This window comes from Trachypithecus francoisi, unplaced genomic scaffold (genome assembly GCF_009764315.1).
Source record: "Trachypithecus francoisi isolate TF-2019V2 unplaced genomic scaffold, Tfra_2.0 Contig00023, whole genome shotgun sequence".
Lineage (NCBI taxonomy): Eukaryota > Metazoa > Chordata > Mammalia > Primates > Cercopithecidae > Trachypithecus > Trachypithecus francoisi.
This window is the reverse complement of record NW_022680461.1, coordinates 1287097-1299841: the sequence shown is the minus strand read 5'-3', so window position 1 is coordinate 1299841 and position 12745 is coordinate 1287097. Positions and strand designations below refer to the sequence as shown.

Here is a 12745-nt window from a genome sequence, read left to right as displayed (position 1 = left end):
TTGCGCAAAAGAACATGGGTTGAAATTTGCCTGGCAATAGCCTAAAAGTAAATGGTCTTCAAGGTGCATATGAAGGAACTATAGGAGGGAAATGGGATAATTAATTATTATTATTAATTAATAATTAAATGTAACTAGCAATTAATAACTAACAACTAAATGTAGCCACACTAGCTTGGAGGGATTTGCAGTGAGACATCTAAAATAGTAGGGCATGGTGAGGTCTGGAAGACAAAAGAATGAATCACTTCATAGGAATGGCTGTGGGGAAGGGCTTGAAGGAACCATCCTCTCGCTTCCATGGGAGCCATGAACATTAAACATGGAGAAATGAGGAGCGGCAGCAGATCCGTTTGGGATGCATCATCTTCAGGGGATGCTGAAAAAACAACAGCATTTGGTTTCCTCTACACCCCTTTCCCCTCCCCCGCAAGCACAGGGAGGGGGCTGCAGTGGTGCTTTGTGATGTCAAAGCCACCCTGGGACTGCCATTCGCTGGGACGCTGCCTGTATGATCAAACAAAGCTCAAGGGCGTGGCTTTGCCTTGTCACCAGGAGGGTATATATAGGGAGGGCAAGAGCTCTGGGACAGCCCCCTGGAAGCTTCAATATAGCTGTGGAAGTCTGGACTCTACAAGAGCCTACTAGAGACATTCTACAACCAACCCCGATCATGGGACAGTCAACTTCAAGCACCAACGGGAAGAAGAGAAAGCGCTCCTGTGAATCCAACAACGAAAATGATGAGGTAAGACTGTTAGGTTTTGAAGGGAAGGCGAGGGTGAAAGAAAGACACACTGAGAGGGGGTGGCTCGAACAGCAACACAGGAATATGGCAGACACCTGTGGCAGCGGGGGGCCCGCTTCATGCCAGAGCCCACCGCTGCTTCCCGGCTGGGGTGCCTGTAGGTATGGGTGGGAGGGGCCTGGGCAGGATGGCTTCCTGCCTGGCAGGATATGGATAAGATGGTTTTATGATCAGGCTGTTTGGCCCTTTTTCCAGTGGGATGTCATTGTGGTGTTTCTTGGAACTTTGGCCAGCAAGATACGATAGGAAAGTTTCTTTAGTTGGGCCTTTGTCCACCTTGTGTTACGATGAGTAGGCAAGATTTTTCTCCCGGCCCGAACCCCCATGGAAGTTTCCCTTTGCCCAAGGTCTGCAAAATAGCAGGGGGCTTACTAAATGGTGGTTTGGACTCGCATGCTTGCCTTCTACTTTAGTATAAAAGGAAGAGGGGCGTTGTTGATTATCTGGCTGTTTCCTGCTGAATAGGGGAGCTGTAATCAGGGTTTGGGTTTTGAAGCAGTGGGTGGTGGACTTCAGAGTTGTTTTCCTGGAGGCACTGGTACTGGACTTGGCAGAGGAGAAGGATGGTATCCATGTGTTGCTGGGTGGCTGCCTGGACAAGGGAGTTTATCCTTCGGGAGATAAAGCGGGACACGAAGGTGAGTATATATGGGCCAATTGTAGTATCAGGAGGAGAAAGATTAACGGCCCTAGGAAAGGGGCCACCTGCTATCTCAGTGTTGAGTGCAGCAGAGATGTTTAGTTCTGCTAACACTAGAATGAGATGTAGAGCCTGCTTAGTGTGTGTGGAGGAAGATGAGACAGAAGCTACTAAAAGAACCTGGATGGTCTGCTTGTTAGGCAAAATGTTAATGTTTAGATTAGCAAAAAAGTTGTAGGTTATGGCGGTTAATAAAAATTGTAGGTTATGGTGGCAAGCCATGAGAAGGAGGGGGTTGAATTCTGCACAAACCCTTCGTTTTAACTTTTATATTTTTCCAAGTTGAATAGCTGCCAGCAAGGGTAGCCCCTCTGAGGGCCTGATAGGAAATGGTGCTGGTGGAGGAGGTGAAGGCTGTTTGGTTTTGGAGAGAGAGGGGGAAATGGGTTTTTATAACTAATAGCCATTGTGGTCCCGACAGGGCAGAAGGATACAGGTTGCAGCTGAGGGAATTATTTGTGCATGTTTTCCAGGGAGTGCCCTTGGGTTGGATACACGAAGAGTGGCTCCGGAGGAGAGGGGAGGGGTTGGTAAGAGGTGTGGGAGGGGTTGGTAAGAGGTGTGGGAGGGGTTAGTAAGAGGTGTGGGAGGGGTTGGTAAGAGGTGTGGGAGGGGTTGGTAAGAGGTGTGGGAGGGGTTAGTAAGAGGTGTGGGAGGGGTTAGTAAGAGGTGTTTTATGGAATCCGACTTGTATCATGTTTAGTTAAGAGGCTATGAGGCGTAGGAGGGTGACAGCCCTGTGTGTGACTGTGTGGGTGGATTGGATGGATTGGGGGGTAAGGTGTTTAGCCGAGCAAGATTATAAACAGGTTTGGGGAATGAATTGGTCAATTGGGTGAGATGCAGGTTTATTTTGGACCAGGTTTATGTGGCCAGGTTGACAGGAAGGGCTGTGAACTACTGGATTTGTGTGGACAAACAAGTTTAACAGTTGGAAGTAAAAGGGAAGTGTGAGTGATTTAACGGGCAATGTGTGAGGCTGATGAAGGGGGCTCAATTGTTAGACATTCAGGGTGGGCACTTAGAATATCCCACAGACAAAGAGGACAAAGGAGAAAGAGGAGATTTGAGTAGGAGTTGACAGCTTGGGAGGTGCCCTGCAGTCACACCTCCTGCATTAGTGTGAGAAATTGGCACGACTATTCAGGGACATGGGGAAGGGAAACCAGGAAAGGTCTGAAATCAAGTAGGAGAAAAAAAATTGGAAATTGGAGACGGAGAGTGTTATGGACTAAGGGTTGGCAACTTCTGGAATTCTTGTTAAGTACAGTGAGGCTGGTCCTGTGAGGGAAGGAGAATAATTTGGGGGGGAACAAATTTCTACATGTGGATCTGGTGCTCTTTTTAGTTTGCAATGGTGCATTCTGTGTGGAAAAGATGTTCGCTTTGCCCCAGTCAGAGTAGTTAGGATAACCTGGTGAGGACTCATCCACTTAGGTTGGAGAGGGGAGGAGGAGGAATCTGTGATTCAGACCCAGTCCCCTGGTTATAGGGACAGGGAGGAGTGTTTTCAGGATGGACGTTTAGGCTGGGTCAGTAAGCATTTGCAGACTGTCTTATTAGATGTTGGGTGAGGTGTAACGCCGGCCAAGCATTCCATATAGAAGGGGGAGAAAATACAGGGAGATTCTGGAGGATCAAGGGGCATTTGTACATGAGTTTAAATGGGCTTAAGCTGAGGGGCTTTTGGGAAATGACTCATAAACGCATGAGGAACAGTGGGAGAAGTGAAGTCCAGGCCATTTTAACCTTTAGGGAGAGTTTGGTTAGTTGTGGTTTTTAATAAAATTTTTCCTGAAGATTCCGGGTGGTAAGGAATATGCAAAGCCCATTTAATGTTTAGAGCCTTTATCAGCTGTTGGTTAAACTGTGAAACAAATTGGCCCACTGTCTGACTGGATGCAAGAGGGGAGTTTAAACTGGTGGATAATATGGGTGGAGAGAACAGAAGCGATGGTGTGTGCCTTTTGGTGGTGATAGGAAAAACTTTTATCCATCCAGAGAATGTATCGCCTATTGTCAGAAGGTATAGGAATCATTTTATGGGGGGCATGTGAGTGATGTTGACTTGCTAGTCCTGCCCTGGTAAGTGTCCTCAGGCCTTGCGTGTTGGATGGAGGTGGTTTGATAGCTTCCTGAGGGGAAGTTCGAGTGCAAAGGGAGCATGCCTTAATAATATTTTTGAGATGGGCAGCTATGGTGGAAGAATATATATATAAGTTTTTAAAAGCTGGAGTAGGGGCAGTAACCAGCGTGGAAATGGTTGTGCACATGTAAAAGTACAGAAGGTTTTTTCAACTTGGGCAAGACACTTTTATCACTGAGATCGAACCATTTTTTCCTGAATGACACCAGCTGGGGCAAGTGGGATTTGTTCCTCCTGGGTATATACAGGGTGTATGCTGGGGAAAATGAGCAATAACGATGGGGTTTTAAAGGCTGCCTGCCAGGCTGCACAATTTGTTGAAAGGTTTTTCTTGAGTATGGCATCTTTAGACTTTCGGCGCCCCTTGCAATGGATAATGGTGGCCATCAGAGGTAGTTTATCCATCCAGCAGCTTATGTGTAAGTTTGCCATTGCTTATGGGGGTTCCTTTTGCAGTTAGGAAACCCTGTTCCTGCCAGATTAAGGCATGAGAGTGTATTTGGAATTGGTGTAAATGTTGACCCTCTTTGCCTTCGCTAGGGTGAGGGCCCTGGTTAGGGCAACTAGCTTTGCCTGTTGAGAGGTAGCATGGGGTGGGAGAGCATTGGATTCTAGGAGTTTATTTCCAGCAATGATGACATAGCCAGCTGCTGGACATGGCTGCCTCAAAGAGCTTCCATTCATTAACCGTGTGTGTGTTCCCTGCAAATGGGCAGCTGAAATGTGCTGGAAGGGGGAGGAGAGGGAGTCTAAGAGGTCCAGACAGGAGAGAGAGAGCTTAGAGCCGGAAGTGTTTACAGGAAGGAGGGTGGCCGAGTTGAGAGTTTTATATCTCTGGAAGGTGATTAGATGGTTACCTATGAATAAGGCGTGTACCTGCTGAAAGCGGGATGGTGGGAGGGATAGAAGAAATTGATAGTTTATGGGGTCCTGCAGGTAATGGAAGATGCAATAGTAATGTGTTGGTAGGGAGGGAGTTTCCGTGCCTCTAAGGCCAGCGATGTGGTCACACCCGAGATTTTTAGTCTGAGTGACCAGCCTTGGATGACAGAGCTCAGTTGTTTTGAGAGATGTGCAATGGCTTGTGTGGCGTCGCCATATGTTTGGCAGAGTAGTCCAAGAGCAAGGCCTTGGTCGGAATATACATACAAAGTACAGGGCTTGGGATTGGGCAGTCCCAGTGCCAGGACAATTAAAAGGGCATTTTTTAGTGTAGTTTAGTTTAGTTTTGTTTTTGTGGGAATTGATGGGGTAAGCTGGGTTTGGGGGTTTTAGGATGAGCCCATGAGAGGCTATGTAGAGCGCCTTGGCCAGCAAGTCAATGTTGGGAATTCACAGCCAGAAGTATCCCACAAGGCCCAAGAAGGAGGGGAGGTCCTTTTTTTGTGTGGGGAAGGGGCATGTCCCAAATTAGCTCCTTTCATTGGGTTGGGATGGTTCCAGAATTAGGGGTTAGGACAAACTCATGTTTGTGCTACCTGAGATTTTGTGGGTTAGGCCCAATATCCTCAATGATGGAGGAAGTTTAAAACCTGAGTGGTGTGTTGAATGGACAGGTTAAGGAAGGGGCTACAGAGAAGGAGGTCATTGACGTATCGGAGGGGGGCACTAGGAAAAAGAGGAAGTTCAGCTAGGTCCTTGATGAGGGCCTGTCTGAATAGGTGGGGGCTATCCTGGAACCCCTGTGGGAGTATAATCCATGTTAGTTGGGTGGACATGTGAGTACTAGGATTTGACTAAGTTAAAACAAAGAGACTTGGGTAAGCTGGGTTTAAGGAATAGTGAAATAGGCATCTTTTAGCTCCAACACAGAGGAGTGTGTGGTAGATGTAGGAATATGGGAGAGTAGAGTATATGGGTTGCAGACCACCAGGTGGATTGGTAGCACTGCCTGGTTAACAACTTGGAGATCCTGGACAAAGGAGTAAGTCTTGTCTGTCTTTTGGAAAGCCAGAAAAGGGGTGTTGTGGTGAGAGTTGACAGGCTTGAGAATTTGAGCTCGTAAAATTTACAGATAATAGGTTTTAGGCCCCTGAGCAAGGCTGGATTAAGGATATGTTAAGACTGATGAAGGAAAATGGAGGGGTTTGGAAGAGTTATTTTAACTGGGATGTGATGTGTGGCTATTGTGGGTTTAGAAACATTCCAAACTTCAGAATTAACAGAAGGTAACAGGGTAGATAATGAAGATGAGTAGGGGAAGAGGGAAGCATTTGGGTGTCAGAGTAAAATAAAAGGGGTAGAATTGTAGGAGCCACATTGCATGGAGACCTGGGATTGACTTAATACGTCCCACCCCCAGATACGTGTAGGGGACTGAGGGATAACCAGGAAACAGTGGGTGAAGGGGGGTGTTGAATAGGTTGTATAATAAAGGACCAGTCTGGGGGCTGGGCGCGGTGGCTCACACCTGTAATCCCAGCACTTTGGGAGGCCGAGACGGGCGGATCACGAGGTCAGGAGATCGAGACCATCCTGGCTAACACGGTGAAACCCCGTCTCTACTAAAAATACAAAAAACTAGCCGGGCGAGGTGGCGGGCGCCTGTAGTCCCAGCTACTCGGGAGGCTGAGGCAGGAGAAAGGCGGGAACCCGGGAGGCGGAGCTTGCAGTGAGCCGAGATTGTGCCACTGCACTCCAGTCTGGGCGACAGAGCGAGACTCCGCCTCAAAAAAAAAAAAAAAAAAAAAAAAATTAGCCAGGCATGGTGGCAGGTGCCTGCAGTTCCAGCTACTTGGGAGGCTGAGGCAGGAGAATGGCGTGAACCTGGGAGGCAGAGTTAGCAGTGAGCGGAGATCGCACCACTGCACTCCAGCCTGGGCAACAGAGTGAAACTCTGTCTCAAAATAAATTAATTAATTAACTAACTAATTAATTAATTAATTAAAGGACCAGTCTGTGTGTGCCTAGAGGCGATTCCACTGATTCTCACAATAGAGATCGAAGAACTAAAAAAGGGTCCAGAATATTCTGGTAAAACTGAGTAACTAGTTGTCCTATTGAGTATCCAATAGGAAAGACGTGGGCTTACCAGAGACTGATAGCATTACCCTGGGTTCTGTGGTGGTGATGGCAGTGGGGGCGGTGGACTCCAGGCCCCATCAGACTTCAGGTACAGGTGGTGAAGCAGGATGAAGAGTTTCACTGAGCACAGTCTGACTTCCAGTGTTACTTGATACCACAGATGGGTCAAGGTTTCCAGAGTGTCCTGGGATTAGGCCAGACTTTTTCCCAGGGTCCATGTTGGACGCACTTACAACAGGCTCCTGGAGTTGACCGTTGCCAAGTTGAGGAATTCTGTATGCCTTGGGAACCCTGTTGAGTGACAGCTATCAGCATGTGGTATTTAGCCTGGTCCTTTTTTAGGTTTGGGGTTTTTAGTTCTTCCTCTCTATTCTTAAAGACCTTAAAGGCCACTTTGATTAAGTCTCTTTGGGAGGTTTGAGGGCCATCCCCCAGTTTTTAAAGTTTTTTTCAAATGTCTGGGGCTGACTGGGAGATAAATTGTAAATGGAGGTCGATTTTGCCCTTATTGTTATTAGGGCTTAAGGTGGTATATCTAGTTGTGACCTTTGAAAGGTGGGAGAGGAAAAGAGCAGGGGTGACTTTATTTATGCCAGCTAGAAGGCATGATATCATATGGCCTGGTTTCTGTCTGTCTATGGAAATTGCCTGAAAATTCCAATTGGGGTCAGTTCTGGGGACAGCTAGGGTTCCTATTGGGTTATGAGAAGCATCTTGTTGGTGGAGGGTGTTCTCATGGGCCTGGGTGCCAATAAAGATGTGTTCCCTGTCCTCCAAGGTGAGGGTAGAGGAGAAGATGACATATATGTCATGGCAGGTAAGGCCATAAGATTTAGAGAAGTACAGAAATTCCTTGTGGAAGGAAGTAGGATCCATTGAAGAGGAGCTAAGTCTCTTTTCACTATGGGAGAAGTCAGCTAGAGAGAAGGGAACTTGAATTCAGATTATGCCTTCAGCCCTCGTGACCTCCTGCAAGAGAAGGACTTTGGTAGACCTTTGGACATGTGCCCGGTTTTCGGCAAAAGAGGGTTGGGCGTGAGACCTGGTTTGAGGTGGAGAAGGAAGGGGGATGGAGGGCTACAGTAAGGGGGTGGAGGAGCTGGATCCAAGGAGAAGGTGGAGGGAATGATAGTGGGCAGGAGGCAGAGGAAAGGGTGTGTTGGCCAAGTTGAAATTCAGAGGAGGAAGACTTGTCCGGAGGAGGAGGCATTTTGGGGGGTTTCTCCTTGAGGAGGAAGATTTGAAAAGGTGAACAAGATTGGCAGAGAGGGAGAGTGAGCGGTGAAGAGAGATAAGCAAAGCACTTCAGATTATTTACCATTGTGCTGGAGAAAGTTTTTTAGATTATGTTGAATTGGAAGTTGAATGTTCTGTTTTATGGAAGAGGGGAGTGTATACTCTGGATGGGAGTGAATACCCCTGAGGACAGTGAGTACCCTGGAAGGCAGTGAATACCCAGCGGGGAGCGAGTACTCCAGAGAGAAGTGAATACCCCAGAGGAAAGTAAGTAGTCGATTCCACCTGGAAGAAGGGACCTGGAGGGTAGGGGCAGCCCGGTACTATTTATGCTCCCCAGAGGCCAGAGGGGCCAGAGTGGCAAACGTTCTGAGGCTGTCCCCTGAGAAGGGAGGCTGCGGTCACCTGGTGACTGGGAAGACCTCTCACCCAGCACTTGATTTTTTTTTGGAGAACTGGCAGAAATAGAGAGGAATCCAGAAAGAGGAAGAGGGAGACTCATTCACTAATTGAAGCCCAGTGTTGGATGTGATGTCCAGCAATGGGGGTGATCCTTGTTGCAGCTGCCAGAAAGGGGAAGGAAGGGGGAAAAAAAGGTGGAGAGTTTGATCAATATCTGGAGGTTATCCCAGGTCTGGAGAAGACTAGAGAATAAGGGGAACCGGACTAGGAACAGGGAGATCACTCAGGATCTGGAAGCAGGCCCCAGTCTGGTTTGTGCTGCTTGCTGCTTTCCCAGTTGCAAAAGAAAACTTACCCATTAGAACCCAATCACCATTCCAGGTTTGACACCAAAATGTTAGGTTTTGAAGAGAAGGTAGAGATGAAAGAAAGACACACAGAGAGGCACATGGAGAGGGGGCAGCTCAAACAACAGCACAGGAATATTGCAGACACCTGTGGAAACGGGGGACCAGCTTCATGCCAGATCCCACCGCTGCTTACAGCCTGAGGTCCTTACAGGTATGAGTGGGAGGGAGCTGGGCAGTATGGGATGCTGCCTGGCAGGATATTGATAAGATGTTCTTATGATCAGGTGGTTTGGCCCTTTTTCTGGTGGAATATCATTGTGGTGTTCCTTAGAACTTTGCCAAGCAAGATATGATAGGGATGTTTCTTTAGTTGAGCCTTTGTCCTCCTTGTGGTCAGGTGGTTAAGCAGGATGTTTCTCCCGGCCTGAACCCCCATGGAATGTTTCACTTTGACCAAGGTCTGCAAAATAGCAGGGAGCTTACAAAATGGTACAGTTTGGACTAAAAGGCGACCCTACCCATGCTCCTTTTCTTCTTCCCCATAGATCCCTACTCTATGATTCCACCTTGTTCTTCTCTGGCACAAACCCCTTCCTCAACCTGCATTCCTTCTCATAAAGCCCCCCTTGCTATCCAGTCTCTATCCTATTCACCCAAAATAATGTCTTTCTGGCCTCTCCTGTTTTCTTAACAGATGCAGGAGACACCAAACAGGGACTTAGCCCCTGAACCGAGTTTGAAAAAGATGAAAACATCAGAATATACAACAGTAGTGTTTTGCTACAGGAAGGTTAAGAAAATATATTCAAATCAACTGGAGAATGACCAGTCCCGAGAGAACTCCATCAATCCAGTCCAAGAGGAGGAGGATGAAGGCGTAGAGTCATCAGATTCTTCAGATGAGGATGAAGAGTAGAGTCAGCTGAACGATATTCAGAGGAGGATGAAGATCTCGAGTCATGTGAAGGATCTTACAAGAGGATGAAGACCTAGACTCCTCTGAAGAATATTCAATGGAGGACGAAGACCCAGACTTTCTGACGGATATTCAATGGAGGACGAAGACCCAGACTCTTCTGAAGAATCTTCAATGGAGGCTGAGGAGGACTAGTCAAACATGGAGAAACCAAATTAGACAAATTCTTGCCACCAATGGCAATGATTACAATAAAACCAAGTTTGAGAAGTTGATGGCTGTGTATATCTGCCTGTTTTTGATGGTGGGGAGGGAGGAAGGGAAGGGAAGAAGTAGGCATTTGAGAAGGGAGGGATATGAGGTCCTGTAGGGTTGGTGGACAGACCCACAGGTTGACAGTTAGCCAGACATTGTACATAAGTCCTGGGGGATAACTGATTCCTAAAGAAAATTTTCTGCTTAAAATTTTATCTAACAGAAAGTGGAGATGTGTATATGTTCATGCAACTGTGCCTGGCAGCACATTGTTCTGCTGAATGTACATATCAAAGGTATTCCCATCCCCTTTCCATTTTATATTTTCCAAGGTTAGAAATACATGCTTTATAAAGAGTAAATGTTCTGTAAAATACAAAGCACAATACAAAAGAAGATAGTAGATGTAGGAGTAAATAAACAGCAGGAAGGCATCGCTTATAATGAAGTGATTGAGAAGCCAGTTCTAAAACAAAATTTTCAATGCATCTTAAATATTTATGTTACTGTTTTAATGACCTCAACAGTCTTTAATCAAGATAAGTATGCTTTAGAATTGTGTTGATATCTGCAAAGTGTGAATATTCAAAATGGCCATCACTTGGGAAAAGGAAAGTAAAACACTCTAAGTATAAGGAGCTTTTTTCCATGGAATGAGAACTGCAAGGTGGTGAGAAGGGTTAGGTGTGATGTAGTGAGATCATTTTTAGGAGAATGTGTCTATTATCAGCTTTATAACACTTCCATTTTGCATTATAATTTCCAGAAATTCATCATTTAATTAAGACTATAGATTTTGATTACAATGCTTTTTAAAATGTCAAACAACTAATATTTATAGTGAAAAAGAAAACTGCTTGGTGGATACACATCGGTTAGCAGGAAAAGAGACCACAGGCATTCGGCATGGAGTCACCTGTCGAAGGGGTTTTAGTTTCTGTCTTTGAATTGCCTACCTGTGGAGAGTTCAGGGGATGTTGGAGAGATAATTAGGTGGAAAAAGAAGGTCTTCTCAGGATACATGAGGGAGATAAATAAAAATGCAGGAGCAATTACAATTTTAGTTATTTGTAATTGTTGTTTACTAAGTCATAACATTGTCATTGATAACATGAAAAAGGAAAACATACTAAATATCAATAGACAAAAACCAGTTTTCTTTTCTCCAACCAAATCCCTAAATACCTAGCACTGATTTCCAGAAAAAAATACCCCAAATACCATCTTTGGAATAAAAGAATATTCTCTCAAGTCGTTGGACCACGAGGTAAAAACAAAAAACCAAAATGCTGTTTTTCTTACTCTTTGATATGTACAATTGAAAGTATTTCTCATTGAAAACTAATATTTCCATCCAGCACGAGACATTAAATAATTTCTCATATTAGGATGGTAAGAAAGGATAACACTCTTTGGCCCTAGGCATTTCAGGGGAAAAAAAAGATAAGGTGAGAGAGGTGGAGCAAGAAAAGCAGAATAGAAGGCCGCACAGATCAGCCCCCTCGCAAGGACACAAATTTAACAACTATCCACACAGAACGAAACACTTCCATACGAACCCAAATCAGGGGAACTGTCATAGTACCTGGTTGTATCACTGAAGGAGGCGCTGAAGAGTCAGAAAAAACAGTCTGAAATCGCGGAGCCCACCCCTTCCCTACCCTAGGCAGTGGCAGTGTGCTGTAAAGAGCATCTCTGGAAGCTGGAAGGGCAAGAGCACAGCAGTTGTGAGACACAGAACTCAGCGCTGTCTCTTACAGGAGAAAGCAAAACCAGTCCAAACTTAGCTGACTCCCACCTGAGAAGGGAGCATTTAAACCACCTCTAGCCAGAGGGAAATTTCCCCTCCCAGTAATCAGCGGGGCTGTGGAGGGGTGCACATGATCTACCGAGATACCAGCTGGGGCAGCCAAGGGAGTGCTGGCATCGCCCCACTCCAGCCCCAGACCGCACAGCTAGCAGCTCCATGAAAGAGTCCTTCCTTCTGCTTGAGGACAGGAGATGGAATAGTAAGGATCATTTTTTTTTCTTGCATCTTGAATACCAGCTCAACCACAGCAGCACAGGGCACTGGTCAGGATTGTAAAGCCCCTGCTCCAGGCACTAGCTCCTAAACAACATTTCTAGACACACCCTGGGCCAGAAAGAAACTCGCTGCCTTGAAAGAAATGACCAAGCCCTGGCAGCATTCATCACCAGCTAACTGAATAGCCCTTGGTTCCTGAATAAACAGCAGCGATACCCAGGTACTACATGGAGGACCTTGGGTGAACCTCTGAGACATACTGGTTTCAGGTACCAGCATGGTAAGAAGGCAATAGAGTAACAAGTGGGCTACTGGGGCCTCGAGTTCCAGGACTTGACCGTTTGACAGCAATTCTGGACCTGCCCGTGACCAGACAGGTGCCCACTGCCCTGAAGGGTGAGTCCCAGGCCTGGCAGCATTCACCATGAGCTGACTCAAGAACCCTGGGGACTTACGGGAGCATCAGTGGTAGTGTTGCCGTACTCTCCATGGCCTGTAGTGGGGGGCTACAGGGTGAGGCTGCCCTGCCTTTGGAAAAGAGGGGAAAGTGTGGGAAGAACTGCTTCTTGTGGTTTGAGTGTCAGCTCAGCTGCAATACAATAGTACACCAGGTCTTTAACTCTAATCCCTGACTCCTGGATGACACCTCTGAACCCACCTGAGGGAACTCACTGCCCTGAAAGGAAGGACACAGGCATGGCTAGCTTTGCCACCTGCTGAATATAGAGCCTCAGGGCTTTGAGAAAATATAGGCAGTAGCCAGGGAGTGGTTATAGCAGGATTTTGGCAAGACGTAGCTCTGTGCTAGCTTCAGGTCTGACCCAGCACAGTCATAGTGTTGGTGGATACAAGAGTGCCTGTATCACTCCACCCCCAGCTTTA

General features: G+C 46.5%; 1 pseudogene; it reads left to right on the top strand.

The window, feature by feature from the left end:
• The first annotated feature begins 604 nt into the window (after positions 1–604).
• On the top strand, positions 605–9777 carry LOC117087290 (annotated as a pseudogene).
• Positions 9778–12745: the final 2968 nt, after the last annotated feature.